The sequence below is a fragment of the Ictidomys tridecemlineatus genome, chromosome 3 (genome assembly GCF_052094955.1).
Source record: "Ictidomys tridecemlineatus isolate mIctTri1 chromosome 3, mIctTri1.hap1, whole genome shotgun sequence".
Taxonomy (NCBI): Eukaryota; Metazoa; Chordata; class Mammalia; order Rodentia; family Sciuridae; genus Ictidomys; species Ictidomys tridecemlineatus.
In genome coordinates this window covers 25460263-25466864 of record NC_135479.1, presented here as the reverse complement: position 1 = coordinate 25466864, position 6602 = coordinate 25460263, and positions in this window count along the sequence as shown.

Here is a 6602-nt window from a genome sequence, read left to right as displayed (position 1 = left end):
ACTGTCTCTCCAACTGTAGCCATCTTACGATTGTCCCATGTCCAGTTGCTCAGGAGGGAGCTCTGTGGATGTGGTGTCACCCCCTTCCCTCTGCCCTAGCCTGGGAAGCAGGACATCCCACCTGCTCTCCCAGCCAGACTGCCAACCTACAGGCCCTCCTGCCCCCGCATCCACCCTGAAGGTGTCCCTGCCAGGCTCTTGTCCAGCCAGTGGCTGGGGCCATGAAAACTTCCCTCCGCCCCCGCCGTCCTGGCCTGCTGCCTCGTAGGCTCCTTCCAGCTCCTGGACTGGCTAACTCAGCAGATCCTGCCCTGCCTCCTGCCTGGCCCTGGCCTGAAGCTCCCCCACCTTGGACTTGGGGGTTCTGGGCCACCATCCTGCGGAAATCGAGAAGCCGCTCAAGTCACAGTGTCGGGAGCCTGGCTCTGGGGAGCTCACGGGGCAGAGCCCAGCCTCGGTTTCCCCATCCTAAAAATGGAGCTGGTGGGGCCCCTCTGCTGGGTTCCCAGGGTGGGTGGGGGAGGCTCCAGTGAGCTCATGGGTGTGAAGGCCCTGGTGAGTCGTAAAGAGCCCAGGGCTGTGGGAGGGAGGCCGTGTTATTCCAGCTGGGCCTGGATGCCCACAGGGAGGCCTGGCCAGTGGGGCTTTGGGGACTATGAGGGTCTCCACCCCAAACCCTGAGTGCAGGAAACAGCAGAATCCCGAGGCTAGCACCTCACCAAGAGCTGGGGATGGATCAGGCCTGCAAAGGCCATATCAGGGACACGTGGTGTGTGACAGCTGCAGCGTCACTTAAACAAGTGGCCCCGAGGAAGCTGCTCTTCAGAGATGGGGTATCAAGAAACCTGAGGGCTCCAGCTTCCATCTCTCAGCCTCTGCAGGGAGGGGATGGAGACGCCATCTTCTCTGTGCTAGTGTGGACAGGGGACCAGCTGTACCTTTCTCCAGTAAAGAAGATTCAAGAGCTACCACCAGCTCACGGGGGACCTTGCTGCCCCTTTCTCCATACAGTCAAAGACTCCACTTTCTTTTCCAAATTGGCAAACAAGCGCCTCCCCGTTGGTACCCCTCACCCTCTCCAACCCACCCGCCCACTCGCTCCCTCCACACACACACCTCGGCCTTCCCCTTCCGAGCCTTTGAACAGGCTGTTCCCCCTCTGGCATGTCCTCCCCCTGACCACACCCTCCACCCCCCAATCAAGCCCTGCCCTGCCAACTTTGAGCCACGTGACCCCGGGCAAGTCACAGCATCTCATGGAGCCTCAGTTTTCCCATCTGTAAAAGGGGGTTAATACTACCTCCCAGGGTGGTGCGAATAAAGCGATAACATTTGGGCCACTGAGTCTGGTTCCTGTCCCAGAGGACAGGCTCAGCATCTCACCCCTCCTGGCGTCCCTCCTGCACCTGTTTATCTGCATTGCTTTGTAAGGGAACGTTCAGCTGCCTTGCCTGGGCTGAGAAGCAGGATTTGGGGAGGAGCGGCTGGGGGAGCACTTCCTGGAGAAGGGGGCCTGGCAAGATAAGCAGGATAGGCAAAGGGGACAAGAAGGGCACTGTGGAAAGAGCAGAGGAATGACCACCATGTGCTCAGTGGAGAAAGAACGCGTGTGCGACGTGTTGGGGGTGAAGGTCAGATTTCATGCCAGGCCCCCCGACAGCCAGCCATGTTCAGATGAGACGCGCGGTAGGAAAGAGGGAGCCACGGCAGGTTCTTGAGGTTGAAACGGAATGAGCCTCCCATTTGGTAATGGTGCTTGTTTTCCAGAGTTTGGCTAGGTGCTCATTATAGGTTCACCCACTTCATTCTCAGTAACCGGGTGAAACATGCATCATTATCCTCATTTTTACAGATGGAGAAAAAGAGAAGTCAGACGAGTTCCCCGAGGTCACAGAATCAGGAGAAAGTGAGACAACCCAGGTCAAGCCTCACTCCAGGCCCCGCCAGCACGTCCCGGTTTCCCTCAAAGCAGGCGTGGGTCACAGTGGGCAAGACCCTTCTCCCCTGGCCACTTTAAAGGTCTGCTTCAGGGGCTGGGGCGATCTTGGGCCCACGGAGGTCATTTTCCAGGCACGTCTGTGATGGGGGGACAAGGAGGATGGGGACACTGCCCCAGTCGGAGTGCAGAGAGCCAGGGGGTGAGTGAGACGGCCGCCAGAGGTGGGTCTGGCTGTGGAGCCACCGGCCGGGAGGAGCAGGGTTGTTGACGGCCGGGAGGAGCAGGGTTGTTGACGACGGAGCAGAGCCACTCAGGAAGGATGAGCCATCGGGTCTGGAACGCGCTGAGCCTGACGCAGTGGGCCACGCAGAACAACCCTCGGCCTTGGAAACCCAGGCTCAGAGCTCTGAGGACAGGCCTGACCCGAGGACTTTCCAAGCACTCTTTCCTGTCCCCTCCACGAGAGAATAGAGACTGTGGGGTCTCCTCCCCTGGCCTCCCTGCCGGCACCCAGAGTCCTGCGGTGGAGTTGGGGTCGTAGCCTCAGCCTTCCTCCCCTGCTTCCCTCAGTCCTTGGCACCCCTGGAGGCCCTAGGCCTCCTGGGACTTATACACCAATGGGGGACAGGGGAAAAAGTAACTGAGGAATTGCAGAAGAGTTGTGAGGGACAGTAGAGTGAGAACTGTGGAGACAGAGGGTGGGGACGCCGGGGGCATTCTAGTTGGAAGCAAGGGCCAGTGCCAAGGAATGAGTGAGGGGGAAGGAGAGGGAGACGAGGGTCTAAGGTGGACAGGCCCAGAAGTTAGAGGCCTTGTCATTCTGGGTGAGATAAGAAGCCGTTGGAGGGTTTGGGCAGGGGAAGGACTTGCTCTGACATATGGTTTCTAAATCCCCTTTGGCTGAGGGGGTGGGTGCTGTGGTCTGTTAGGGTCACCCCCTCCTCTCTCCTCCAGGACCTTGATACCTGCTAGCTTTCAGTCTCTTCAGCACATCTCCACACAGGCTCCAGGGAACATTCCAGAGGAGTTGGAATGTTCATTTATTTTTTTCCTAATGAGAAAGGTTCTGGGGGTAACTTCAGGAGACTTCCAAGGAAGACGCTATCATGGAAACAACTGTCTTTTGGGGATCCTTCGGTCCCCAGCCTGGTGTGGGGGGCGCCTCTATGGCCAGTGTCATGTGAGAAAGGGGGTGCCTGGCTGAGAGGTGCCTGACCGGGGTGTATACCAACACCAAGACCAAAACCTCAGGTCTGGAGAAATCCTCGGGGTGAGGAGGAAGGGGTGGAGCTGGTGGAGCGAGTGGCCTGGTAGGTGACCTGTGTCCTCTGCTCTCCTGACATCCTTCTGGAGCCCCTGGCTATCCAGGCAGGGTTGAGGGGTGACCTCCATCTGGGTGGGGCATGTGGAAGCTGGGGGCCTCCTGGGGCTGACCCTGGGGATGCATGCCTGACAGCAGCCCTGGGAAGGGACTGAGTCAGATCTGGAGAGCGGCCGAGGCAGCGGCTGAGGTCACAGTCTGGTGGCCAGAGGTGGCCTCCCGACCCCAGTCCTCCACCCCAGCTGGTGTTTGTCCAGAGGGCCCTCCGACGTGTGCCAGGCGCCTCCCCGGCCTCCTGTGGAAACGCTGGGGTGCCAGAGCCCAGGGCAGGCGTGGCGGGGCTGCAGCCTCTCCCTTCCCGTGTGCCCGAGCTGAGGCAAGATGTGACCTTGCTTTCAGGGAGCCTCCAGTCTGAGGGAGAGGCCTGGCCCTGTCCTCACAGAGTCCCCAGTCTGAGAGAAGACCAAGACATATTTCAAGAGCACAAAGATATTTTAAAAGGAAACTACCCCAGTGCATCAGGACTAGAGTAGAGGGTGAGATGTGGGGGTAGGGGGTCAAGGAGGACGGAGTGGAAGGACCTCTAAGGAGAGCAGCAGGACAAGGCCCTGGAGCTTCCCCCAGGCTCTGAACCTCTGAGGACACAAGGTTCCTTCTATCTGGCATGTGCCCCTCCTCTGTGCCGCTGTGGAAAGGGCTGATCCGTAGGCAGCTGTGGACTCTTGTGGTCCTCCCCAGGAGAGGAGCACCGTGCCCTAGGAGCTGAGGTTAGGGTGTCCATAGTGCCCCCTTGGGCCAGCTCGCTCCCTGCTCCTTCATCTAGAAGCTCAGTCTCTGACCCCCTCGCACCCACAGTGCACCTTGGCAGGGGGTTGTGCCAGGGTCAGGAGGCAGGGTGGCGGGCTGGCTAGGAGGGGAGATTCCTGTCTCCCACCCTGACTCCCGGGGCTCTCCCCAGCCCTGGCTGTGAGTGCAGCCGGCGCCCTCCTCCTCCTCCGCAGTGGTTGTGGCTGTCAGAGCCTGTTTGGCCTGAGGCTCCTCACCCCAGTGCCTCCTCCCCCTCGCCTTCCTGCCCAAGAACTGCAGCCAGAGGCCTGAGACAGCCGGAAAGCCAGGGGCTAGAGTTGGGCTGGGGCAAGGCTGAGTCCCCAAGCCTGGCAAAAGAACCAAGTGCCCTGTGGACAGAGCCTGGGGGTGGGGGTTCCTGCCTGAGGTGAGCATCTGTGAGCCCCAGGAGGGAAGGCCGGACTGAGCTTCAGATTCGGAAACGCATCACCTTGGATTCTGGATTTGAGGCCGTGAAAATCAGAGGGCGCTGGGGAGAGAATGGTTTTATGATAGCTTAAGTCATCCCGAGGTGGCACTGGCTGCCTTGGGAGGGAAGGAGGGAGCTGTCCATCAAGGGAAGCATTCAGTGGAGGTTGCAGAGGTTAATCATCCTCTCTGAATATTCATTGAGTGCCTTGGTAAGTGGCCCAATCCAGGTAATCAGTAGGGAGGCGGGGTTGAACCACATGACAGTTTAAAGTCCCTTCCAGCCCTGATATCCAAGTCAGGGTTAATCTGGGCAGGGTCCCCGAAGGACGTAGAAGGGTCACAGAGAAAGGGCATCTATGAGGGGCTGGGATGGGTCATGCCTGGGGCTCAGGAGCCTACTGAAGCCTGGGGCAGCTGCTGGGAGACACCGGCCCCCACCCCAGGGGGTGGTGGGGCTTGGGTCCTGGGAGTGCAGGGCGGCAAAGGGGAGCCAGACAGCTTCTTAGAAAGTGGCAGGCAGGTGAGCGGGGCTCCCCAGTGATAATTAAGGAACAAAGGTGCCGAGGATCACGGAGCCTGCGCAGGCCTCTGGGGCCGGCGGGCTAATGGGAGCCTGGAGGAGAGGTAATAACAAGCAGAGAGCAGAGCAGACAGCCCGGCGTCGCTGCGCCCACAGGCCGCCCCCTCGCCCTCCTGCGCCAGAACAATAACCAACCAGAGCACCCAGCTGGGTGGATGGGACGGAGTGAGCCATTCCCTCTTCCAGTGAGGGTGCTCCGGGGATGTGGGTTTGCAGGAAGAGGAGCTCGCGGGAGCAGATGAGCCTGGGGTTGGTGGGAGGTGGCAGAGAACTTGGGCAGGTGGACATTTTCCGGGGATCCTAGAGATGCATGGTGCCCCTGAGGAAGTGCCCTACCCAGTTCTTTTTTTTGGATACTGGAATTGAACCCAGGAACTTGGGCATGCTAGGCAAGGGCTCCGTCACTGAGCTACATCCCAGCCCACCCCACCTGGACATAAAAGGAGCAATAAATCCCCACCCTTCTAACCATGTTCTAGCGCCTCACCTCCAGCCACTGGGCTAGGGGTTCTGGGGTCTGGTTCTGCTTTGGCTAGTAGTAAGACCCCAGGGAAGGTTCTTGGCTTCTTCCCTGTTGACATGAAGGTTCGAAAGGACCATTCAATGGGCTGGTGTACAGGAATGGCCTGGCTCTTAGCACCTCTCAGTACAGGTATCCCCAGACTGGATGGAAATCAGAGCCTCACACAGGACCGTACACGGGGCCAGTCTTCTCCACAAGCCTGCAAGAGCGAAAATCTACTCACAAGGCCTCATTCACTGCTTGGACCTCCCCAATCCCACCTCCTACACACAGGTACTCACACACACCTGGGCCACACCTGGCACACCAGAAACCCAGAAGATCATTCACATCTTTAACATTTGCTCCTCAGCAACACCCCAAGTTAGAGGCCTGCAAAGTCACCCCAACACCAGATCACCCGGTACTGTTCACTCCTACCAATCACACAGCTCTGCTGATGAATAGGTGCATTATGTACATACCTGTACTTGTACAGGTAGGTGCCGTTGCTTCACAGCTAGCAAAATACCTTGACCATGCTTATTGTTAAATCATTCTCTGTCCCACACATCAGATTTTATTTTGAAAGCTTAGAACTTTTTAAAAATTTTATTTTATTTTTTAATTATTTTTTTTTACTTGTCCTGTGATGCACAGAAAGCAAAAGGTAAATAGGCATGCATGTCTATAGACACTCGGGCATGGGACCAACACTTCAGAAATGGGACTGAGTCATCATCTAGGTCAGCCCCTGCTTGAAAACTGGAGACCACTGAACATATACTTGGCTGGTACTGCGTTGGTCTCTTCCCTGCCCGGCCCTCCTGACCCTAACCCAATGCCGCATAGTGCTGTCTAATTTATCTTTCTCAGATTCATTTGTTCCTGTCTCTCTGCTGCTCTGACACTCTACATGGTTCCCCGTCACCTCTTCTAAGATAAAGTCCAAGCACTTAACCCCACAGTTCTTCTCCCTAGTTCTTTCCCAACTTCATAAGAC